This window comes from Saccopteryx bilineata, chromosome 4 (assembly GCF_036850765.1).
Source record: "Saccopteryx bilineata isolate mSacBil1 chromosome 4, mSacBil1_pri_phased_curated, whole genome shotgun sequence".
Lineage (NCBI taxonomy): Eukaryota > Metazoa > Chordata > Mammalia > Chiroptera > Emballonuridae > Saccopteryx > Saccopteryx bilineata.
Genome location: NC_089493.1, coordinates 112425009 through 112452216, shown reverse-complemented (window position 1 = coordinate 112452216; position 27208 = coordinate 112425009). Strand labels below are relative to the sequence as shown.

The following is a 27208-nucleotide window of genomic DNA, read 5'->3' as shown; positions in this document are numbered from 1 at the left end:
GTATCAAAATTGTTCCTTCATTTGCAAACATCTTTCTGGGTGCCAGGTTCAAGTATTTAGAGATAGAAGCCCAAAAGCATGGTGAACTTTGCAGGCATGCAGGGGAAAGTGACTGCCATACCTGAAAAACCACCAGCACCACTACTCCTTCCCTCAGGGGCTGGAACATCTGCAGCCTCCTCTTGTGTTTGCAGGCCAACTGGGCCTCTTTCTGACTTACACATCGAGTTCACCCTGCCAAGTGTAATCGTACATTTCTATTCCTCCAGATTATTCTCAGGCACTGTCGTACACTTCCTGCAGCTCTTAATTCCAGTGTGATCTCATCCACGCAGAAGCGTCTACCTAAAACACACACCTCCTACACACTCCTGACTGTTTTTCTTTATAACCTGAAAACGTAAAGTAGAACAAAATTCCTTGTTTTTTTGTTTGTTTGGGTTTTTTGTCTCTCAGCAAAATGGACAGTTTTGGTGTGTGTAGTGACACATCTGGCACATAGAAAATGCTCAAGAACAGGTGCTGAGTGGATAAGTAGAGCTGGATGCATGCCTTTACATCCACAGGACACAACCTAAACCTATAACTGGGGGCCACAGAGACTGATGAGTAGAAAGAAGAGCAGGAATGGCCCTTGACAGTTACCTAAGTTAGAGCGTCATCAGGAAACACCAAGGTTGTGGGTTCAAACTCGAGGAAGTGCATTAAGATTTATTAAAGTTGTGTAGAGTTTAGGTAGTGTTGGATTTAGCTTTGGCTCCATGTGTGTGCATGTTGGTGTATCAGATAACATGTTGGGAAAAGCCAATTTGTGGATCTGAGCTTTGGAAAGCCTAATTATTCTCAGATACCAACCCTGAGATTTGGTCATGATGTTTCCAGGCAGTGTGTTTCACTACTAGAAATAATTTGGTCATCATGGCCCAGTTGTGACAATAGCTGGGAGCAGAGTTACTGGAAACTGGTTGATGGTTACCAAGATTGATTCTTAATAAACAGCAGAGCACAGGACACCTTAGAACAAGGAACACCCAGCTCAGCACTAAAAGGTGACTCAGGTAGAAAGAGATACTTCACAACTGGCCAAGACTGCTGGTTCAATCCCCGGGCAGGGCACACACAAGAAGAAACCAAAGCATTCATAAATAAGTGGAACAACAAGTTAATATATTGCTCTCTCTCTCTTTAAAAAACAAATAAAAACCTTTTTTTAAATCACACACATCTAAATACATATAGTGGTGATATGAGGACCCACTGTGACTGCAGATATAGCAGGTGAGAGAGGGGTTGAACAGAACTCAGGTCCAGCTCTACCCAATCTTCGTGCCAGGTGAGGGTAGAGAAGCAGCCCGTGCCATTTTGGACGCACGCACTCTCCGGTCTTTGCCACTCTAAATCTCTTAGCTTTCCAAACCCTCTCTCACAGACCACCAGCGGCCTCCAGAGAATGTGCAGCTGCCAACGACGCCTTTCTCAGGGACCACTTTGCCAGGACATTTCAAATCATCAGCTTAGAGAAAACGTCACAGCAACTGTGGTCAGAGTGACTTTCAAACCTTTTTTTTTTTCATGAGAAGTATGTTTTTGAGAAGACTAAAACTTACAACCCTCAAACAGACAAAAGACAGTTTTTTGTTGGCACTATTTGAAATATATAATTACAATGTGGACTGTATAAAAAATAAGAAAAAAAAAGCAGAAAATAAACGTAGTTGTAACCTCTAGAGTGGTTACAACTCAATGGCTGCTTGAGTCAATACAAAATTCTAAAAGCAAAAGTTGGAGGTCTCCAAAAAGTCTTCATTGACTTAAACATCTAAATGTTTTGCTTTCTGATCTCATTACATTATATCAAAGAAATTTGGTTGTTAAATGGCTAAGGAGCTGATGTAATGGTAGCTCATTTTACCATTCCGGAATAGTCTTCACTACACAAAGAGGGTGGTTGAAAGTTACTCTGAGCTCCCATTACGAGCTACCCTGGTAGACAAGGTAACGAGTTGGTGGGCTCAGTGTGTTAGTATTTGGTTACCAACACACTTGAAAATGAACCCTTTCTCAGATTTTTGAATGCAGTCTGGATAGGGATTTGAATCATTTCCTAAGTGCCTGAAAAACCACATTAAAGTTAGGGCACAACGTGAAGACCACAACACTGGTCTTTAAATGAAAAGAACACATTGGAAGAGATCACGCGGACTAATTGGGTTCTCATCCTAAATGTCCCCGAGCAACCTGGATGAACTGAAGAGGGTGTTCTCTTGCTCTCTCTCACTCTCTCTCTCTCTCTATCTTCTTCTATCGCCCCCGTGCAAGCACACACACACACAAACACACACACACACACACACACACGTAAATATTTTTTACCAACTGATAGAAAACTGTAGACCTAGCCAGTGATGTGAGCATAAATCAGGTTCCAGAAATCCCTGAGACTATCTCAGCTTAGAACATTTAGCATGGAGACCAAAGGCTAAATTTCAGTTAAAGCTGCCTTTCTGCGCACTCCTGTGGTGCAATAGGAACATTGCAGCACTGTGTTGGTACCAAAGGCTGAATTCCTAATAAAAGCTGCTATTGGCACCATCTCGGGTGCACCAAGAACAGTGCAGCACACCTGCTCTGTGTGCTCTGCTCACCTGCTGCTCCTCCAACTTTGCTGCTTTCTGGTATCATCAGTAATTTTACAGGGGAGCATTTCCTCTAAAATTTGTCACATGGCACAGCTGTCTCCAGTGTCTTCTGAAAACAGCATCCTGCAGTTCTGGCTGAAAGACTGGGTTGGGTAGAGTTCCATTTCATGGCACCATGGTTGCTGGTTCTATCCCTGGTCAAGGCACATACAGGAACAGGTATATGTTCCAGTCCCACTTTCTCTGTACCACTTTCTGTCTTATAAAATCAATATTTATAATATTTTAAAAAATATTATACTGCTTTGCTTTTAGACACTTGTCAGGTCTGCAACTCAAATGCATATTACTGTATTTCTGTCAACACAAACACACACACACAAAATTTATTTTGATAACTGAAGGGATGGTGGAAATCTAGGCAGTCATATGAGCATGAATCAATTCCAAGGATTCCTGACAGTGTCACTGCTCAACACAACATGGAAACTAAAGGCTCAATTTTGATAAAAGCTGCCCTTCTGTGTCCTTCATTTGTAATATGGGAATATTGCAGGGCCCCTTGGGCAAAAGGCAGAATTCTTCCTAACTGTAGCTGCTCCTTTCACCATTTCATGAGCAACATTAGCTCCTTGTTCCCTGCTATCCTGCGACTTCTTTGCTTGTCTGCCTTCTGGCATAATCGGTACCTTTATGGGGGAGCATTTGCTGAAAAGCTGTCGCATGGCAGATCCATCTTCAGTTTCCGCTAAAAATACTATCCTGCTTTGCTGCTGACACCTTACTAAACTGCAAGTTTAGTGTGTATTACAGTATTTCTCTGTCAAATATACATGAATATATTTTTAAATGATGAAATTACTGCAATCCAGGCAGTGATATGAACATGTATCAATTTCAATGATACCTTTGACTGTCGCTGCTCAACACAACATGTGGATTAGTGCTGAAATTCCTATCAAAGCCGATCTACTGTGATCTCCTGTGATGCAATCGGAACATTGCAGCACCACATCAGGACCAAAAGCTCAATACTTCTTAATGGTAGCTGCTTCTTGCACCATCCTGTGGTGCTTCAGCAAGATTGCAGCACAGATGTTCCCGTAATCCTGCTCTCAACTGAAGCTTGTTAATTTGGTCAGCTTTACAAAACAATAAATCTTACCCAAGAGCAGAAATTTACAGACAGTCTTATTCTGACAAAATTCAGGCCTAGAAGTGAGATTGGTTACAACTTTACTAACTATACAAAAACTAGGACCAGGACCTGAAGATGGCAGCAGAGTAGGAAGATGCACAGACTCCCAGCTCACTCTACCGAAATGGATTACAAACTAATTTAGGAACAATCAGTGTGAAAAACCAACTCTGGACTACAAGGACAGCTCTCAAAAACCAAGGAGCAAAGAAGAAGCCACAACAAACCTAATAGAGAGCGCCTGAATCTCCCCTGTTTACAGGATCAGAAGGGGGGTGAGACTGAGAAACCAGAAGGGCTCTAACTCCAAGGAAAAGAGCAGAAAATACTGCTCACAGCCACTTGCCTGGTGACCAGGGAATGAGGTGTGTTGAAAGGGTAGGCTTGTCTTCCAAAAAGAAAGAAGAGAGAGAGAGATGGTGAGGGGCAGAGGGAAGAAAGGGATGACCTGAGAAGCTGACTCAGCCAGTGCTGGAGGCGGCCATAGCTGGGGGAGGGGCTGATCCTTCCAAAAAACAAAACACTGAAGTGCTTCTGGGTCACAGATCTCCAGACATCTCTCCAGCTCCAATCAGCACAAAAAGACAGAGCTGAAAACAAGAAGTGAAGAGGAGGGGCTTGAGATACACCTCCCCCTACTGAAGATGAGAAAACACCCTTCCCCCAGAGAGAGTAAAGAGAAGAAGAGGCCTTCAGAGTCTCAGGTTACAGCCACTGCATTTCTGGATACAGTTTCAAATAAGCCCCCTGCTGAGATCAGTAAACAAGACTATCATCTGTTAAGAAAACAAACAAATCAAGACTTCAAAGCGGCCCAAATCAGAAAGTAGATTATAAATAATAGCTGATATCAACCCAAGAAGACCTAGAAATAATACAATTGAAAACTGGAGGCAGACAACACCAAGCCTAGACTCAACCAGCTCTACAAACAATACACCCAAACACACAGACATAATGAGAAGACAGAGAAGTGCAATCCAAATGAAACCACAAGAGAAACCTCCAGGAAATGAACTGAGTGATATGGAGATAACCAAACTTCTGGATGTGGAGTTCAAAATAATGATTGTAAGGATGCTTAGGGATCTTAGAACAACAATGGAATGTCATTACGAACACCTAAATAAAGAAATAGCAAGTACAAAAAAGGGCATTAAAATATTAAAAAAAAATCAGTCAGAGATGACAAATACAATATCAAAAAAGAATGCCTGACCTGTGGTGGCGCAGTGGATAAAGCGTCAACCTCGAAACACTGAGGTTGCTGGTTCAAAACCCTGGATTTCCTGGTCAAGGCACATATGGGAGTTGATGCTTTCTGCTCCTCCCCCCCCTCCCCTCTCTATAATGAATAAATAAAATATTTTAAAATAAAAAAAGACCATAATGAAAGGAATTAAAAACAGGATTGATGGAGCTGAGGATCAAATCAGTGAGTTGGAGGACAAGTGGAATCAAGGCATGAAAGCAGAGAAGAGAAAAGAAAAGACACTCAAAAAAGTCTGAGGAAACTCTAAGAGAGCTCTGTGACAAATGAAGAGAAATAGCATCTGCATCATAGGGGTTGCTGAAGAAGAATAGAAAGAACAAGGAGTAGAGACTTTGTTCAATCATATCATAGTTGAAAAATTTCCTAAATTAATGCAGGAGAAACTATCACAAGTCCAAGAAGCACAGAGAACTCCATTAAAGAGAAACCCAAAGAAACCTACACCAAGACACATCATAATTAAAATACCAAAGCTAAGTAATAAAGAGAAAATATTAAAAGCTGCTACAGAAAAAAAAGGTTATCACCTACAAAGGATCCCCATAAAGATGACATCAGACTTCTAAACAGAAACACTTGAGGTCAGAAGGGAATGGCAGGAAATATTCAAAGTAATGCAGAACAAAAGCAAACAACCAAAACTACTTTATCCAGCAAGGCTATCATTTAAAATTGAAGAAGAAATAAAAAGCTTCCCAGACAAAAAAAAAAAAAAACCTCAAAGAATTCATTATAACCAAACCAATGCTGCAGGAAATCTTAAAGGGCCTGTTGTAAACAGATCAGGGAGGGAAAAGACTATAGCAAAAGAGGAATACAGCTTTAAAGAATAAAATGGCAACAAACAACTACATATCAATAATAACCTTAAATGTAAATGGATTAAATAATCCAATCAAAAGACATAGGGTAGCTGCATGGATAAGAAAACAGGACCCATACATATGTTCTCTACAAGAGACACACCTTAAAACAAAAGATGCACGTAGACTGAAGGTAAAAGGATGGAAAAAACCATTTCATGCAAATGGAAATTAAAATAAAAAGGCTGGGGTAGCAATACTTATATCAGACAAAGTGGACTTTAAAACAAAAGATAAATTAAGAGATAAAGAAGGACACTACATAATGATAAAGGGAGCAATCCAACAGAAAGATATAACTATTATAAATATCTACGTGCCTAATATAGGAGCATCTAAATATATAAAGCAGACTTTGATGGATATAAAGGGCAAGATCAACAGCAATACTATAATAGTAGGAAATTTCAATATCCCACTAACATCACTAGATAGATCCTCAAGAAAGAAAATTAACAAAGAAACAGCAGACTTAAAGAACACACTAGATCAACTCAATTTAATAGATATCTTCAGAATCTTTCACCCTAAAGCAGCAGAATATACATTGTTTTTAAGTGCTCCTGGAACATTCTCTAAGATAGATGACATGTTAGGGAACAAAAGTGGTCTCAACAAATTTAAGAAGATTGAAATCATATCAAGCACCATCTCTGATTACAATGGCATGAAACTAGAAATCAACCACAACAGAAAAACTCAAAAATTCTCAAACAAGTGGAAACTAAATAGCAGGTTGTTAAATAACTAATGGATTAAGAATGAGATCAAAGAAGAAATTAAAAAATTCCTAGAAACAAATGATAATGAGCATACAACAACTCAAAATTTATGGGACACAGCAAAAGCAGTACAGAGAGGGAAGTTCATAGCACTACAGGCACACTTTAAGAAGCTTGAAAAATGCCCTGGCCAGTTGGCTCAGTAGTAGAGCATCGGCCGGGCGTGCAGAAGTCCCGGGTTCAATTCCCGGCCAGGGCACACAGGAGAAGCGCCCATTTGCTTCTCCACCCCTCCCCCTCTCCTTCCTCTCTGTCTCTCTCTTCCCCTCCTGCAGCCGAGGCTCCATTGGAGCAAAGATGGCCTGGGCGCTGGGGATGGCTCCTTGGCCTCTGCCCCAGGCGCTAGAGTGGCTCTGGTCACGACAGAGCGACACCCCAGAGGGGCAGAGCATCGCCCCCTGGTGAGCAGAGCATCGCCCCTGGAGGGCGTGCCAGGTGGATCCCGGTCGGGAGCATGTGGGAGTAGGTTTGACTGTCTCTTCCCATTTCCAGCTTCAGAAAAATACAAAAAAAAAAAAAAAGCTAGAAAAAGCTCAAATAAACAACTTAACCCTGCATCTAAAAGAACTAGAAATAGAACAGCAAGTAAAACCCAAATGTAGTAGAAGGAAGGAAATAATAAAGATCACAGCAGAAATAAATGACATTGAAGCAAAAGAAACAATACAGAGGATCAATGAAACTAGGAGCTTGTTCTTTGAAAAGGTAAACAAGATTGATGAACCTTTAACTAGACTCACCAAGAAAAAAAAGAGAGAAGACTCAAATAAATAAAATTAGAAATGAGAGTGGAGAAATAACAACTGACACAACAGAAATACAAAAGATTGTAAGAATATACTATGAAGAACTGTATGCCAAAAAACTAGACAACCTAGAAGAAATGGACAAATTCTTGAAATATACAATCTTCCAAAAATTAATCTGGAAGAATCAGATAACCTAAACAGACTTATTACACCAAATGAAATCAAAACAGTTATCAAAAAACTCCCAAAAAAGAAAAGTCCTGGGCCTGAAGGCTTCACAGGTAAATTCTACCAAATATTCAAAGAAGAACTAACTCCTATCTTTCTCAAGCTATTTCAGAAAATTCAAGAGGAAGAAAGACTTCCAAGCTCCTTTTATGAGGTGAGCATAATTCTGATTCCAAACCAGGCAAAGACAACACAAAGAAAGAAAATTATTGGCCAATATCCCTGATGAATTTAAATACTAAAATCCTCAACAAAATATTAGCAAACCGGATCCAACAATATATGGAAAAAAAATCATAAACCATGATCAAGTGGGATTTTTTCTGGGGAGGCAAGGCTGATACAATATTTGCAAATCAATCAATGTGATTCATCACATAAAAAGGAAGGAGAAAAATCACATGATAATTTCAATAGATGCAGAAAAAGCTTTTGATAAAATCCAGCACCCATTCATGATCTAAACTCTCAAAAAAGTGGGAATACAGAGAACATACCTCAACATGATAAAAGCCATCTATGACAAACCCACAGCCAACATCATATTCAATGGGCAAAAAATTAAAAGCAATCCCCTTAAGATCAGGAACAAGGCAGGGGTTCCTCCCTTTCACCACTCTTATTCAACATAGTCCTGGAAGTCCTAGCCACAGCTATCAGACAAGAAGAAGAAATAAAAAGCATTCAAGTTGGAAAAAAAGAAGTAAAACTATCATTATTTGCAGATGATATAATATTGTATATAGAAAACCCTAAAATCTCAGTCACAAAACTACTGGACCTGATAAATGAATTCAGCAAAGTGGCAGAATACAAAATTAAAACTCAGAAATCAGAGGCATTTTTATACACCAACAATGAACAGTCAGAAAGAGAAATTAAGGAAACAATCCTCTTCACTATTACAACCAAAAAAATAAAATATCTAGGAGTAAATTTAACCAAGGAGACTAAAGACTTGTACTCAGAAAATTATAAAACATTGATGAAAGAAATCAAGGAAGATACAAACAAGTGGAAGCATATACCGTGCAAATGTTTAGGAAGAATAAACATCATCAATATGTCTATATTACCCAAAGCAATTTATAAATTCAATGCAATACCAATTAAATTACCAATGACATACTTTAAAGATATAGATCACATATTCCAAAAATTTATATGGAAACAAAAAAGAACACGAATGGCCTCAGCAATCTTAAAAAAGAAGAATAAAGTGGGAGGTATCACACTTCCAGATATCAAGTTATCCTACAAGGCCATTGTACTCAAAACAGCCTGATACTGGCATAAGAACAGGCATATAGATCAATGGAACAGAACAAAGAACCCAGAAATAAATCCACAGCTCTATGGACAACTGACATTTGACAAAGTAGGTAAGAACATACAATGGAGTAAAGACAGCTTCTTTAATAAATGGTCTTGGAAAAATTGGACAGCTACCTGCAAAAAAATGAAACTAGACCACCAACTTACACCATTCACAAAAATAAACTCAAAATGGATAAAAGACTTAAAGGTAAGCTATGAAACCATAAGCATCTTAGAAGAAAACATAGGCAGTAAGCTCTCCGATATCTCTCACAGTGATATATTTGCTTATTTATCTCTACAGGCAAGTGAATTAAAAGATAGGATAAACAAATGGGACTATATCAAACTAGAAGCTTTTGCACAGCCAAAGACAACAAGAACAGAATAAAAAGACAAACTACACAATGGGAGAACATATTTAACAATACATCTGATAAGGGGTTAATAACCAAAATTTATAAAGAACTTGTAAATCTCAACACCAGGAAGACAATCTAATCAAAAATAGGTGCCTGACCCGTGGTGGTGCAGTGGATAAAGCATCAACCTGGAAATGCTGAGGTCGCTGGTTCGAAACCCTGGGCTTACCTGGTCAAGGCACATATGGGAGTTTATGCTTCCAGCTCCTCCTCCCTGTCTCTCTCTCCTCTCTCTCTCTCTCTCTCTCTCTGTCTCTCTCTGTCTCTCTTCTCTAAAAATGAATAAATAAAAAATAAAAAAAATGGGCAAAAGAAATGAATAGACACTTCTCTAAAGAGGACATACAGATGGCCAATAGGCAGATGAAAAAATGCTCAATGTCACTAATCATTAGAGAAATGCAAATTAAAACCACAATGAGATATCGCCTCACACCAGCCAGAATGGTGTTCATCAACAAAACAACACAGAATAAGTGCTGGCGATTATGTGGAGAAAAGGGAACCCTCCTGCACTGCTGGTGGGAATGCAGACTGGTGCAGCCACTGTGGAAAATAGTATGGAGATTCCTCAAGAAATTAAAAATTGAACTGCCTTTTGACCCAGCTATCCCACTTTTAGAAATATACCCTAAGAACACCATAGAACTGTTCTAAAAGTAGAAATGCACCCCCATGTTTATGGCAGCATTGTTCACAATAGCGAAGATCTGGAAACAGCCCAAGTGTCTGTCAGAGGACGAGTGGATTAAAAAGCTTTGGTATATATATATTATGGAATACTACTCAGCCATAAGAAATGATGACATCGGATCATTTACAATAACATGGATGGACCTTGATAACATTATACAGAGTGAAATAAGTAAATCAGAAAAAACTAAGAACTATATATATCCATACATAGATGGGACATAAAAATGAGACTCAGAATATGGACAAGAATGTGATGGTAATGGGGGTGGGGTGGGGGGGATTGGGAGGGGGCCGAGGAAGAAGAGAGATGGGGTGGGGTGAGGGGAGGATCACAAAGAAAACCAGATAGAAGGTGATGGAAGACAATTTGACTTTGGGTGAGGGGTATGCAACATAATCAAATGTCAAAATAGTCTGGAGATGTTTTCTCTAAACATATGTACCCTGATTTATCAATGTCACTGCATTAAAATTAATAATAATAATAATAATAATAAACTAGGGCCAGGCATTACATTACAGTGTCTACAATAGTTGCTGAGCATTTGTGTACAACAGCAATTTTCAATCTTTTGAAACTTATGCCACACAAACTAATTATTAATATTCTGAAGAACACTGATGTTAAAAAAATAAGCATAGTTTTGATTTATCCACACCAGATGACTATTGTTGTGTTGAATCATCTCATATTTTTACTTTGACTGTCTAAGAGAAAATAGGTCACTGTCCCTCACTAAATAAACATTATATGTTTTAAAATAGGTTTGTGGCACACTGTTTGAAAACCAGCGGTCTAGAAAGAATACCTGATTTCCCAAGAGCACGCTTATGGGCAATTTTTCTAATCTCAGAGAAAAACCTCAGAAAAACGCTGTATCATGCTGATGAGTGTGAGAATGTGGAGCCTTACATCCCAGCAGAGAGGAGGTGGAAAGGCGAAAAAACATGTCTAAAGAATGAGATATGTAGAGTCAGGAGCTATGGGTCATGGCCAATGCAAATACCTTTCACAGGACTTTCTGGATTTTTGGAAGAGAGTCAAACTCATTAAGGAGCAATTTACAATATGTATTTAGATTGTGCTGGCATCAGAACCTGGAGAGAAAGTGAGAAAGGGTTGTGATGGTGTTAATGTACTGGCAGGTGTCTCACAAGCTTCAGGAAGGTCACATTTAGGAACGATGTCACCGTGAATTTTTGTGGTTGCCTGACTTCCTGTATTCAACTTCAGGATTTCCTCAAACAGAGTGAAAACACCCCTGTTTAATTAAGCACTTCCAAATTTTCTTTTCCCAGATGATGCCACATGATTTCCAGAGGGTGTGGGGAGCAGGTTATCAGTAGAATTAAAGTAAAATCTCTCTCTGCTAAAACACACCCTGAAGTGTTGAGTATTCATTCTAGGAACACATCTTTTTCAGACTCTGTGTGAGTCCTTTGAAACAGGTGTCAGAATCGTTCCTTCATTTGCATCCTGCTGGATGCCAGGTTTTAGGTTGCCTGTGAAGAACGGACAGAAGCCACAAGTCACAGTGACCTTTGCAACCATGCCAGTAGCAAGTGACTGCCCTTTGTGGATATAGCCAGCACCTCAATTTCCTCCACTAAGGATCCTGGCGGACAATTGAAGCCTCCTCTCGCATCATCTGGCAGCTTCAGCCTCTTTCTCTCTTACACCTCAAGCTCACCTTCCACAGGCCATTCTATTTCTCTGTTAATTCAGATTATTCTAATATCTCTTGCTACACTTCTGGAAGTTCTCAATTCAAATGTCATCTCTTCCTTGCAAAGGCACCCAGGACACCGTACCCAAGAGCACTCTCCTGCACATTTCTGATTGTTTTTTTTTTCATAGCCTCCCCAGAATATGGCATAGAACACAACTACTTGTTCTTTTCGTTTTCTGTATCTCAGCAGAATGAAGAGTCTCACTGTGTGTAGTGACTCATGGGACACCTAGCACACAGAAGATGCTCAAGAACATGTTTTCAGTACATAAGTCCTGCCTGGTGTGTGGCTTCTCATCCACTGGACACAACGTGAAACCATAACCGTGGGCCACGGAGACTGATGAGTATAAAAAAGGGAAAAAACAATCCTGGCCGGTTAGCACATTTAGAGAGTCATCTGAAAGCATCGAGGGTGTGGGTTCTATCACAGGTCGGGCACAGAGTGCGTAGAAAAAGGAGTTGTGGAAAATACAGAGTACAGTACTGTGGTAAAGATAAGGATTACAGCCGCTTTGGCATATTGTGGGTGCACAGTGTATTGTGGGAATGAGAGAAGTGTGGTGAAGATAGAAGGTCATGGGCCAAACAGAGAGAGAAAAAAATTTAAGAAAGTATGGCCTGCTGTTCATAAAGAGCCTTTGGCTTATATCCTTGGAGAGCAGGGGTAGAGGACCTGTACGGAGGAGTTTTGGAGGGGTTCCTGTGCAGACAAGCTTCACAAGAAGGGTTACCTTGCACTCTGCAAAATAAACAAACTACAAGTTTTATATACTCATGTTAATCTGGCAGTGGGAACGGAAAAGGAAAATTGTGGACTGGGGAGGAGGATGGAAGGAAGGCTAGGCCCACGGGGAGAAGCCAGCTCCCTCCTCATGACAGGGAACAGCCCCACCTGGTGAGCATTCTGAAAACTTTTTTTAGGTTGGGGCTCAGTGTGCTGTTGGGCCAGTTTTACACCAGTGGGTTCATTTTTCAGTTTTGTTTTATAACAGTTCTTTTCAGTACACCCTGTCCACTCCTCCACCCACACCTTTGGCTTTTCTCTCTCCCATTCTCTGGGGAAGGAGCCCAGGGACCTCTGCTGACCTTTAAGCCATGCTTGGCATCTTCGTCCAAGTCTCTTTTACGTATTCCATGCTTTCTCCCACCGTGACTCGGCACACAGCTGTACCCCAGGCTTTCCTGTATCAGATCACTACTCCTCTCACATGGTTCTTGCCCTGCCCAGTGTGCTCACGGCAGCGCATATCCGAGGGTCCTGCCCTCAAGCAACCCATTCCACGGGTCTCACCTACCGAGAGGCCATCTCCTCAGACTTCCCGGAGTTGTCTCTTATTCTCTCTCCTTTGTCCATTTCCCTCCACTTTCTCTTTGACTTTCAAAGTCAAAGGAGCATTGGTTCTTGTGTTCTGTCACTTGCTTTCCTGTGACATCTTCCAGTGACCCACATTTTTGGAAGGCACTGACTTCTTGCTGATTTATTCCCTGACCATGGCAACCTCTTTTTTCTTACCTTGGATGTCCGGGATTTTTCCACAAAACAAAGAAGCAATACAAAACCAAAAGTTACCTCCTCTCAGACTCCAGCTAGCACTCAGCGCTTGTGAGGCGGTGACTAGTTTTCTCTGCCCCTCTGGTTTCTGACCATCGAGTTTTGCACAGCCTTCATACATTTCCTGTCAGTGCACAGGACGACGAGAGACTGTGTCGGTTATATTTGTTGTTGTTACAAGTGAGACATGTGCTTTTTAGAGTTTAAACTAAGATACGTTTTTATGACTGTGGACAGTCCCTACTCTTTGCAAAGTAGTCACATATTTGGGGTGTAAATATGTTGTGGAGGCCGGAATACTCACCAGTTGGTCAGCATTGGCCAGAACCTGGATTTAGGAGTTGTGTCAGCAGATATTTCGAGCGCATACACGTGGGACCCACCCATCTTTCTAACTTCTTTTGATTTTGTTCACTCTATAAGTGTTTCTGCCTGTACCATCATTTCCTCACAAACTCTTTTTTTATCTCCATGCGGACACATTGTCCAAAGCTCAGAAAAGTCTCCTCGTGCACACTGTAACTTTTCCCTATGTTATTTCTTTTTTTAAGTGAGAGGAAGGGAAAGAGTGAATAGACTCCCACATACACCCCAACCAGAACTGATGCAGCAACCCCTGTCTGGGGCTGATGATCAAATCAGCCAAGATATTTTTAGTGCCTGAGGCTGACACTCAGACCATCCAAGATATCCTCAGCACCCAGGCCCACACTCGAATCAGTCAAGCCACTGGTTGCAAAAGAGGAATAGAGAGAAAAAGGGGGAGGGAGGGAAGGAGAAGCAGGTGGTTGCTTCTCTAGTGTGCCTTGACCTGGGATCAAACCCAGGATGTCCATACAGCAGGCCTAAACTCTATCTAAGTGAGACAACCAGCAAGGGCCTACTTACATTTTAATTTAGAAGGCATGCACAAAAATTATAGGGAGTTTCCAGGATACAAATAAGGGAGCTTCCAGGGGTTTGTTCCAAAGTTGCATCTGTATGTTCATTGGAACAGGTACATTTATGTATTAAATGCTACTTAACTGGTTATATTAACTTATTTTTACTTTTCTGTGACTATGAATATTTACACCTTTTAAAACCTATAGAACCTATCTTTTTGGTAATCCAGGGACTGCCTGGAGTCAAATCAGGTTTGATAAATTTTATGTTGTTGTTGTTTTTTGTTTGTTTGTTTTAATTTAGTGAGAATAGAGGAGGAAGAGACAGACTCTCACATGTGCCCCAATCAGGATCCACCTAGTAAGCCTCCTAGGGGACGATGATCTGCCCATCGGGCACACTGCTCCACTGCTCAGCAAGCAAGCTTTTCTCAGTGCCTGAGTGAGAAGATATGGAGCCACTCACAATGCCCAGAGCCAACTCCCTCTAATAGAGCCAAGGCTGGGGAGAGGAAAGAGAGAGAGAGAGAGAAGAGGAGGGGGAGGGCTGGAGAAGCAGATGGGTTTTACTCTTCTTTGCCCTAACCAGGAACCAAACCAAGGACTTCTACATGCTAGGCTCATGCTCTATGACTAATCTAACTGGTCAAGCTGGGGTTGATAAGTTTTAACAGGGCATCCATTATTGGTGGAAGAATATTCTAGTCCTGGGGTAAGAGGTTGCCTGTGGTGGATCAGAAGGTGCCCCTACTAAGCTGTTTCTGTTGGCTGTCTCTTTTTAACCCACAGAGAGATAAAATCTGTATGGCGATGGGGTGCAAGAATATGGATGAAAGATGATAAACCCGGCCTCACTTGTGTTTACAGTCCAACAAGACAGACTCTGGTGCAGGAATGTGTAGTGGATTGACTGTGGCTTTGAAGTTGATGTGTTTATTATTGTCGTTTGACTTACCCACCAGGTAACCTGGCCAGCACTTTGGGCCAGCATGAAGGCCCCATCTTTGCCTTGAAGAGGAACAAAAAGGGGAACTACATTTTGAGTGCTGGCATAGACAAAGTGAGTGTTGGCTTATACGGCATCTTGAATCTCTAGACAACGAGGGTTTCTTTGAAATCTAAAGCTTTCTGTTTACTCTTAAGCAGCCAAGACAACCTGTGTCATGTTTTACAGTTTTCCTCGCTGTGATGTGACCTTACTGCTTGTTGATAGCAAGTCAACTCTTGAGTCTGTCACACTGCTCTGCAGACCCGTGTGCAAAATTCCCAATGTTTTCTTGGGAGAGTTCTTTCTGTCCTTGCCTCCTGTTGTCTCAGGGGCTGTTTCTATATTTGTTTCTCATTTTCTACCTGACCCCACTCTGACTACCAGACACGGATCTGTGTGGTCAGGGAATGTGCATGTTTCAAATTGTGAACTGTCTGCCTTCACTGGTCAACCACAAAATAAATAATAATAATGTTCTACAAAACAATACATAGGGAGGAATTAGAGTTTAGGGGGACATTGGCATAGACCTACTTCAGTGGGTGCTTGAGCACAAGGGGTGAAAGTATATTTTAGATTCTTACCAGCTTTTCTGCTTCTTAATGTTTTCATTGTCTGGGTTATATGATTCAATGTAAACATTAATAAAATTATTCAATTATTGATGCAAAAAGTAAAATTGCACCAGAATTGTGAATTTGTATATTCTTCCCAGTGCCAGGTGTGTCCCAGTAAGTACATTTAAAAGTGTTCGAATCAGGCACTGGTTGGTTGGCTCAATGGTAGAGCACTGTCTCAGCATGTAGATGTCCCAGGTTCAATTTCAGGTCAGGGCACAAAGGAGAATCACCCATCTGCTTCTCCACTTTTGCCACTCTTCTTAATCTCTGCCTCTTTTTTCCCCCTCCCACAGTTAAGACTCCATTGGAGCAACATTTGCCCTGGCGCTAAAAACAGCTCCGTGGCCTCTGCCTCAGGCACTAAATCAGGTCCGGTTACAGCAAAGCAACATCCCTGATGGGAAAACATTGCCCCCTAGTAGGCATGCCAGAAGGATTTCAATCAAGTGCATGCAAGGGTTTCTCTCTTGCCTCTTTGCTTCTGACTTAAGAAAATAAAAAAAGTGTTTAATCCACCAAACAAATGAATTAAAGATGTTGGTCAGTCTAGAACTGACCCAGAATGCATAGAACCAGGTTTCAGAGATACAGCTCTGACGCTTCCCTTGGAAATTTTGTACAGGCAGCACAGCTCATAACCAGTTCTTGTTTAATCAGAAGCATTACTGACATCAACCAGGGGGTATACAGATTCCCAGAATGTGGAAAGTTTTGGTTCATTGAGATGTTAGTTCCAGGGGTGTTTGCTGAGCTGTCTCCAAACACTTTCCTGTCTCCCTGTAGGTTCAAAAGATCTCAAGATTTACTTTGTCTTCTGAGGGGGAAATGTCATTTTTTCTTTATTTATGGACCAGTCTGGTGGGGCTTCACCCCAGAATAACATGCATGCTCCGTCCTGTCTTCTGTCCCCAATTGGGCAGCGATTGTCAGGGGTGTTTGCAGAAATGGCCATTTCTTCTCAACTCTTCATTTGCAAAGTTCCAGAAAGACACTTGGATGAGCACCATTATGGGTTTCTCAGCTTTTGACGGGAAGATGGGGTGGGGGCGTTCCACAGACCAGACAACAAAGAGTACCAGATATCTCATTGACACACTGGTTACATGTTGAAACAATAATATTTTGGCCATACTGCACTAAAACTGCTTCTTTGTTCTTTTTAGAAAGCTTACTAGAACGCAAAATTCCCTGTGTGGCTCACATAATTGTTTCCTTGGACAGTGCTAGTTTGGAAGGAAAAGGGGTTCACTGCCTTTCTTATTTAAATTTAACTAATTGATTGATTTGAGAATGAAGCATTGATTTGTTGTTCCACTTATTTATTAATTTCTTGGTTGATTTCTGTATGTGCCCTGACTGGGGATTGAACCCATGACCTGCTGTATTGGGGCAACACTCTAACTAACTGAGCTACTCAGCCAGGTCTTCACTACCTTTTCTTGCACCATAAATGTTTCTACAGAAAGCTTGGCAAAGAGACTAGATACTGACATTTTCTTTTTGATTTGTGGAACTCAGACAACCATAACTTAAGATGCCCACACAGGGGAGGTCAAGCAGCAGTTTCTGTCTCATTCTGGTGAGTCTGGTTCTAGTTTTGTAATTCAGAAACTGTAATTCACAGTCCATTATGAAATTTTCTGTTGAGTCATTGTTAAAGCTTAAGGACCATGCTTGTGAACTCTCACTCGGCGGGTAGAAACCCATTTCGCTGTGAGCGATGCTCCAAGGTTTGCAAGGTACAGAGTCCCAAACATCTAAACGTTGAAAACACAGCAAGGAAGGAGTCACAGGGCCGGTATGACTTTTTTTTTTCTACTATCATAAGGTGGCTGTGTTTGGGGTCCCTGTCCCTGCCCAGGTCCAGCTGTTCACAAAAGCCATACCAGGCAAGGAGAGGCACACAGGACAAAGTCTAGCACGTCCAGGAATCTCCACTGCGGCACCGCCCAGGACAGGTCAATGTAGAGCTTCTTCTGGCAGGGAAGCTCATTAGAGGCCCAGTGTTCGAGACTGAAATGGGGGGGGGTCTCATTGGCCCTCTCTGCCTGGCAGTACCCCAATTCCATACTCCTAGCCAGAAAGCAGACTAAACTACGCTGTTTGCACAGCTTTGTTTTGGAAGCTGTCCTTACCAGTTAAGGAATGGTGGGAACCTGCTGGCAATCCAAATTCCCAGACACAGGTCATGAAAGCAGGATCAGTGCAGATGCGTAACAGTTAACCACATCCCTTCGTGAACTGAGGTCACAGCTGCCCCTGTGGGGTTGCCAGGGTCTAGAGACTCCAGTTTGAAAACTCCCACTGGATACCCCATGCTCTGTGTGACCCACACCTGACATTAGGTGCAGCCTCTTCACTTAGAGATGGCCAGCGACCCCCAAAGTAAGGACTGTCTGAAGAAACACAGAGGCCACAGGCTGTGTCTTCCATGCAGAGGGAAGCACAAAATGTGTGGGGTGAGCATGCACTGTTTGATCACATGTCCCTGATGTGATGTTTGCACTGGGACAGAGTTGTTGCTGACGGGTAGTTCGGGGTACCTGAGGGACAGCTGACCCCAAGGATGGTCTAATATAGCACAGCCCCATCTCAGTGTCATGGGAATGCTCCAAGCAAGGGCCATGATTACTCAGGGGACAGACTATAAGGTAAATTCTCAACTCGAGGGACGGAACACTTTCTGTTGTGCTGTAATAAAAGCTTCCCACCTGTTAAAAAGTCACTCCCCAAAGGCAGTTTCCACAGTCCCTGCCGAACCAGCCTACAGATTTTGACCTTTTTAAGTCATCTCTGTGCGAGACGTCTGTGCCCAGCTGGTAGCTGGTCAGTCTAGTTGGTTTCCTTATATTTAAAGTAAGGGTCAAAGCCATTCCTGTCTTTCTGGTCACGAGGATTGAGTGACACATTCCGAGCTCATTACACCAGTGTGCTGACTCCTGTGACATGGGAATGTGTGTCATGAGGAGAACTCTGCCTTCAGGGGCTGTATATTTTTTTAAGAAAATCGCCAGTCCAAGATGAATATCAGTAAGTTTCTGCCAACACTTTTCATGTTAAGCATCCATTTATAACGTCTCTCAGCAGAATACACTATTTCCCTTCCCTGCAAAGCTTACAATTCACTGGACCTGGAAGACCACAGATCACGTGTTTCTTCCGTGTGGAGACCTGTATCTCCTGTAGTTTAGCTGTCTCTGACATGGTCCCTTGTCCTCTCCCTGGGTCAGAAAGGTCCAGGTTTTATTTGTTTTTTCACATTTTTCAGGACAAGGCATTATTTCCTGCTGGAAACCATTATTCTCATTGTGTTACTAGATAAAGCTTCTCGACTATGGTTCGATTGGTTCTAAAGCAGCCGAGCTCTCTGCACAGCAGATGTCCCCCCTCTGTTCCTGCCTCACAGCCCCTGCTCTGGTGTAAAATGGCAAAGCAACACTACCTTTGCTTCCTGTAGCACAGACATGTGCATTCACGTCTGCAGACTCAGCTGTGACTGCTCCGTCAATACCTTCCAAGGACACACAGTTAGTGCTATACAGCCCTTTATGGCTGCTTGGCAGATAACACAGACCCTGAAGTGACCCGATGTTGGATTTCAAGGGAAAGACTTAATGAAGCTATGAGACAAACATATGAGGACATAAAAAATAAGACACTCATAATGAGTGAGCACACTGGAGATGTCTATAGAAAAAGAAAAACTATATTCTTTTCTTATTAAATTTTTAAATTTGTTGTTTTGAGTGTGATTCAAGTGTCCCACTCAATATAACACCCTAACCCCACCCAACAACATGCTCCCATTTCACATCCACTGCCCCTAACTCCCTCCCCAAGTTCCCACTGAAATGTGCTCTCCTGTTACTCTATCTATGTATTATATATAGGTAATACATAGATACAGATAGATAGATATATACATATATATATAATTTAACTAATCACCTCTCTGATGGAAAACAATATTCTTTTAAAAAGACAGTAAAATGGAAATTTGAAAACTGAGAGGTATGTTTGAAATAAAGATCTTAATAAGAAAAATAAGCAAATGTTAATGGATGGGTTTAACAGCAGATTGCAGAAGAGAGAGAATAGAAATACTCAGTTTTTCTAAATTTGGTGGAAAACATTAACATTCAGTCCAGAAGGTTCAGGCACCAACTGACTTCTCATCACATTTTGTAGTTGGCACCTGAAGCTCTTTGTAGTCTTTCTGGAGCAGATCTCTGCAGTGTGTATGAGCCCCTAGGGCTTTTATATTAATGGCCATGCCTTTGTATAAGTGGAAAAGGAAGAGTAAGAAAAGGAGGAAGAGGGATGGTTTGGGGTGGTGCGCTCTATACCCCATAACTGCAAGTTCACTTTTCAGAGATGACTGTGCGCTGTTGCCCCCTGCTGGACAATTGAGGTATCTACTCTTGGGCCTCTATTTTTTTTTCAAAATCTTTTGCGCCTTTTCAGAATGAGGTCAACATCATTAACTGGTATCCTTCCGGGATGTTGCTAGCATCCTGCTCGGATGACATGACATTAAAGGTAGTGTGGTCTGGAAGCATGGGCTGCTTGATCTTGGACAACAACTGTAGTCTTGCATTCACAGCAGCTGTGACTGAAAATTTTGTCACAGACACTATTCCTGACACTATAAATTCTCTTCATTTCTACTCTATGGCTCTCTGTGATCAATTAACTTCTGTTAATCATTAGAGGATCATGCTGAGACCCTCCCCTCCCCCATGGCCTTCCCACTGGTGCCTTCCGTATTTTGCACCGGCCTCTACCTTGGCAGTGATTTGCGGGTCAGTGAACTTTTCTGGAGCTGCAGACCCAATGGCCACTCACAGAATGACTGATGTTGTACTGTTCACAGCTGCAGAAACAGCAAGAGCTTACGCTGTCCCCATGTGTTCTTAAAGAGTTGGAGTATGATGCAGAACACATGTGTTTGTGATTTTCAGGTTCATAGCAAAGAGATATACATCATAAATTCAAGTCCGACCGGCCGGGCCACAAACAACACAAACTCCAACATCAAGCTAACAAGGTAAATGAGAGATGGCCCATGGTCCTTTCTCCCTGGGCTCCTCAAAGCAGCCTTGCTCACGGTGGCTGTAATAGTTATCTGACAGTAACTTTTTCTGTCCTTTTTTGTAAATGTTATCATCAGTGAATGTTATTTCCATCAAAGAGAACAGAAATGTCACCAGTAAGCATTATTTGTGTCAAAGGAAACATAAAATTTTGCTAAGATGTGTCGTGATTGTCAGCATGCTTCCAAAATATACAAATGGAAGCTCACCTTGACAGAGCACCATGAAATAGAGCTATCAAGTGACACCCACTGAAGGTAAGAATTCTCTTAACCCCCACGCTGGTCAGGGGCTGGGTTGTGTGCCCGAGTGCCTGGCACTTTGCTCTTTGAAGGGTTTTATTATGACAGAAAAAAGAAAAAGATTTTAGCATAGGCTTTGAGCTTAGTTTACTTTATTCAATGCGGAGGTGCAGGTGATTAGAAATCTAAGGGGCACTAGCGGGTGCCCCAGCCTTATCCAGTTCTGTCTGAACCATTTACATATTGACCCTCTGAGGCACCAGTCTGAGGAAGGGTATTTATAAGTGGTCACAGGGGTCCACTCAAAACTACATGACATTAAGCTACAGTCAACAGAACTGTTACGACATTTCACTCAGAGAGCAGCATTTAGAATACAAAATTCCACTCTCTTGTGTATCAATAAGAACGTTTACAAGAATAAGCTGATGTGACTCAGAGGCTGTGTAGGACTACTTAGAGATCTGGAACCCATGATGAAAACAAGTGTGGGGGTGTGTTTAGTGGAGAAGGCAGAACTGGAGGAAGGGAAAATGTCTTACTATCAGGAAGCAGCAGTAGGTTTATTCCGTGCAGAGAAGGAGTAGTGGGAGAGGTGACGGCTGCCACAGTTCTGTATGCAAGGGGGGACGAGCCCTCGTCTCTGTGATACGGCAGTTACCGGGCAGTCACCCCTGCAGCAAGTACCCTTGTTGCTGGATGAGCCTGATTGGAGGTCATTACTTAGCAAATACTAGAAGGAAGGAACTCCTGCATCAGCTGAGAGGCTGAACCCTGAGACCAGAAAAAACCCACGTGAATGACGATGATAATGAACATATCAGAATCACATTTTGATGGCTTGCAAGGTTGCTTTTGTCTCACCTGATACCCAGTATAAACATTAACTGTCCTGTTAGTCAGAAAGTGGTGTAGCAGTGCCTCAGGAGTCCCTGTGGAGAGAAAGAATGCCCATAGCAGCTTTGTAGTGTGTAGTGTTCTTTCTTTCAACATTGAGAAGAATTGAAACTTGCAGGTCTCAGAACTATGGGTACATATTTGTGTATGATTGTATTTTTACTGCCATTGCGTTAAAACTTTTATTCTCTTCATTTTCATTCTTCCTAGTTTTGCAGTTGGTAATGATCAGTGTTGTGTTTTGAAATGTGGGACCATTTTAGGGAATGTAGTAAATGTCCTACAGGAGTATTTACCATCCATAGGTATAGAAATGCAGGAATGGATGAACCTTGTCTAGGTCAGTTTCCTCAATAATAGCATGGAGATAAAAGAGAGTAATCTCTGTTGCAAATGCTCACAGCTGTAGAACTCCTTTTTCCCAGCTCTGTGTGCTAACCATCTTGGGAAACTAGAAGAAAGCATGGTGCTTCCATGGTGACAACTCCTCACATCCTTTCTAGCCTTTCATTCAATTCCACAGTCTGGCTGTGAGAAGTAGAGAATGGCGTTTGCATCCACACACTCAGCAAGCACCAGGAGCCTGTCTGCAGCATAGCTTTCAGCTTCAATGGGAAGTACCTGGCCAGTGGTTTCTTTGACAACTGCGTGCATATCTGGAACACCCAGGTAATTCCCCCAAGTCCTTTCTGAAATTCAGCCACCGTGTGTATCTCTGCCCACACTGGAAGAAGAGATAATTTATTTTTTTTTAATGGGGAGAAAGAGAGAGAGATAGAGAATGAGAAGCATCAACACATAGTTGCTTTACTCTAGTTGTGCATTGACTGCTTCTCATATGCGCCTTGACAGGGGCGAGTGATTGGGGGACTCAAGCCAGAGATCCTGGGGTTTTGAACTGGGGACCTCAACATCCCAGGTTGACACTCTACCTGCTGCACCACCACTGGTCAGGCTAGAGAATTCTGACTCATAAGAGTGAAGTCTGTGGGAAGCAGGCAAATGAACAGTATTACGCTGGGCAGACAGGTCTTGGGTCTCCAGCTGATGGAAGAGAGAAGTGGTTAGAGCCATTGCAGGTGGCCAGTGACCTGTTTTGTGGGTATTGGAGTAGAATCAATGCCCCTTCTCTGTCCTTCCAGTTCGCCTTTCAGATTCCCTGTAGCTGGGATGACATTGGCTCGCATTTGTGTTGAGCCTGTGCCCTCACATGGCAAGGTTTGGTATTACATGAGCCAGGTTAACTGCCAAGGTTCACTGAGACCTCAGGCTTCCCAGGGTCGGCTTTGCAAGAACATTATCTTCTTGGAGAGGGAAAAGTCATAGTTGGCCCTGCGTGGACTCTTAAAGCCCAGATAAGGCCACCTGCTATGTCACGCATCCCAGGAATAACATGCAAGAGTCTCTGTGCTTGAGTTGCTCACTAGAAATAGTGATGGGTGCTTTGTGAAGTGACATCTTAGATGAATGGCATTAGATACCACCTGTTGTCAAAAATTCATCAAAAACTTTCACTCCTTTCTGTAAATTACAACTCTCTTTGAGACATTTTAAAGCTTACTTGAATCCGTGTGAGGTCAATTCCTTCTTTACGTATATAAACACGTATAATATTGTTGACTGGCTCCATCTCCAGTCCCCCGCCACTTTAGTGTCCTCACTGCCATCAGACATTATCTGAGAAAGGCTGTGGAAGGTGTGTCCTCAGCTGAAAGGGAGAGGCGGGTTTCGTGGGCAGTCAGAGGTTGGGTACAGTCACGTAGTGGGAAGTCTGAGAGACACTTTTAACAGCCACCAAAGATTTTGCCAAAATTTTTTAGCTTCTGGGTGTTTGAGAATTTCCGTGCTAACACACTGGAGGGTGGTGAGTGCCCTGGCACTGCCGCAAGGTTCTGAGCCCCCGTCACATCACGTGTAATGACCCTTTTTGTTGCATTGTGGAAGTTTCCTGCACAGCTACCGAGGCACTTGCAGCATCGTGGAGGTTTGCTGAAATGTCCGAGGGGACAAAGTGGGCACCAGTGCACCCGACAGCTCTTTCAGCAGTACCCAGGATTTTCTAGAGGCGGAGGGAATGGGCAGAATGGAGAAAGCTGGCCAGCTGAGACCCGAGGACGGAGGCTGAGAAACTTACTTTCATCTCAGCCTCAAGTTTCTGCCTTCAACCTGGACATACTGCTGATAAGGCATGACCTTGCATTTCACAGGTCTCTTGGGTCCTATGAGATATGTAGTTTTTGAGATTTTTCTGGAGCATAAGGCAAGGGGAAATGGGAGGTCTGGCTGGTTCCTGTTGTAGCCTCCAATTTCTCAAAGCCTAGGTGCTAAGACTTTAGTTTTCACCTGCCTTTCCACTGGAGGCCTGGGCTGTGACACTACCAATGTGCTAGTTCCTGGCATTGCTTGTCACCTGGCTCTTATCCTCCGTGCTGTTAATGTTAAATTGGGGTGGGTAGGTCAGATGCTCAGCAAGTGGAGACTGTTGTTAGAGCTGGTCCAAAGGTTCATAACTGTGTACCAATAAAACTTTGATTATAAAACAGAATTGGTGGGCCATGTGAGTAGCCAACCTCAGTTCAGAATGTACCTTTGCACTGTCTTGGAAGATAACAGGGGCTCTCTCTCTTTCTCCCTTCCTCACTACCTCCCAGTGCAGGTGTGTGTTCTAGATTTGTGGAGTAAACACGCAGCGTGTGGAAGATAGGCGAGAGTTCTTAGGACCAGTATTAACGTGCTTTCAGCTACAGCATTTTTCAGACTCCACCCTATTTGCTCCAGAACTGCGCGCGCATAAGGCGTTGGTGTGGACTTTAAAACTCACTTACCCCTGGCTCCAGGAGCCTATACTTTTATGTAGTTCTCATCAAGAAGTTTGAAACAGAAAGACAGACAAACACACACACACACACACACACACACACACACACACACACACACACACACACTGTAACACTGGAGGTGGAGAGTACGGTTCCCACGTGGGTGTGCAGCCCGAAGAGCACGAAGGGGGGACAGTGTGATGTCTGGGTCCCACCCAGATGGGCTGTGATGGCTGAGACTGAAGGGAGAGAATATTTGTGCCAAACCAAGAAGAAAAGCAAAATGTTCTGATAGACGGAGGGAGAGGAGAAAGCTCCTCTTGGCGAGGTGGGTCTTTCCCCGCCGAGGAGTCAGACACTCCAGATGCTGTGGCAAAGGATGTTCGGAAATGAGTCCCTACCCTTGAACTGCGTGGTTCTGTAAAACAGACACTCTGTTGCCCGACACCTCTGGGCGTGGCTGTCCTGTCGGATGGAGTACTGTCCTGTGGGCCCTCAGTCAGCGATGGGGTGGGGGTTGCTTTGGCTCTCCTCTCTGAGGTTGTCTGTCTCTCCATCTTTCCCTCCTTTTGATCTGGTCTTGATTTGCAGGAGCTGCAGCCTGGGGATGGGGATGTCTGTACCTTTGATGGAAAGCCTCCTCCTTCCCCACCCCCCCTGCCCTCTGTCCCTCCCCCTTCCCTCCATCCCGGTATAATGTTAGGACTCGAGGGCACTTTAAGCGCGGAATAAGTGCTTTATGCAAGAAAGCAGGGCATGGGAGACTTTTTACAGGAGATAAAAAATGACTTATAAGAAAAAGAGACCAGAGTATTTTTGGAAAAAGAAAGTTATTTTTTTGTTAAAATAATTTAAAAATCCTAAAATAGCCATCAGACAGAGAGAGAGAGTTTTGTGTGGTTTTCAGAGTTTTAAAAGATATATTGTAGGAAGGGTCTAAGAAAGCGATTCTTGTGGCCACTGGCCGCGGAACACCCCAGAGGACAGGGGCAGTGGAGGGCAGACCCCGCAGAAGGAAGAGGAATACTTTTGGGGTGGTGGGAGAAGTTTCTGCTCTTTAGGCGGGAGTAGCATCTGTGGGTGCATTTACCTTTGTGGCTACAGCAGGGAAATGAGGAAGGATTCGCTCTGATCTCGAGCCAATCAGGATGCAAGCCATTAAAGCAGCTCGGCCCTGTGTCACCTGGTCGTGACACCTCCTTCACAGGGACTGTCATTCCCCTCCCCAGGAGCCTTTGGGGAAGTCCTTGCGCAGCGGACCTGCCGGCTGCAGGGTCTCACCCGGCTGGACAGGGACAGCAATGAACGGGGAAAGAAGGTTTTCCTACTGTCCCAAATACGAGTTCAGGTAGACTGTCACCAATCACTACCACTCTCTGCGTCACTTCTTTTTCTGCCTACAGTCTATGAGACTTTTTACATACAGTGGTACCTTGAGATATGAAGTTAATTCGTTCTGTAACTGAGCTCGTAAGTCAGTCAACTCGTATATCAAACTGCCGACACTGGACCTGTGCGCCAAAGCACCAACTAGCGGCAGCTTCCCGAATCACGACTGGTATCTTGGAATTTCATTTGGATCTCAAACAAAAATATGGGCCAAGTCACAGCTTGTATCTTAAAAAAAAAATTGTATGTTGGTCTGTTTGTATCTCAAGGTACCACTGTAATCAACCTTTTTACTGTTTTTTTTTTTTTAATTAAACATGGCTTTGTGTTCCTACATGAGTTTTCTTTCATTTGATTGGTTCATAGTGTCCTAATCCGACACTGATCTGTTTTGAGTTATTGGGAGAAGGACCGTTCTCCTGTGGGCTCAGTGTGGGACGGCATGTGGCCAGGGTGCTGGCAGTGGGCAGGTCCAGCTGCTTGCGTTTGAGCTATTGGACGGGATGCTGTACAGAGGGTGGCGTCCATGCACACAGCCGGAAATATCTCCATCAGGGCAGGCACGCGCACCTACCCGTGACTGTCCTTGGACCCCAGTGTCCCCCATTCTTATTCAGTCATCCCTGGGCCATGTGTACTCCTCACATCCTAGCTAGAGAAGCCCAAAAACTTCTGTGTTTGCATGTTGTGTATTGTATTTGACTTCTGTTAGCGGGAACTCACTCATTAAGGTCAAATTTTTATGTGGTCAGCAATTCCATCTTGGAAGGCAGCTGACACCATGGCCACAGTGATAATCTCCTGCCTCTAGAAATTGTTAGGTT

The 27208-nt window shown here is 42.8% G+C and overlaps 2 pseudogenes; one reads left to right on the top strand and one right to left on the bottom strand.

The window, feature by feature from the left end:
- Positions 1-27208, bottom strand: part of LOC136335529 (F-box-like/WD repeat-containing protein TBL1X) — a 108882-nt pseudogene that overhangs the window by 40285 nt on the left and 41389 nt on the right.
- On the top strand, positions 1247-24301 carry LOC136333953 (F-box-like/WD repeat-containing protein TBL1X; annotated as a pseudogene).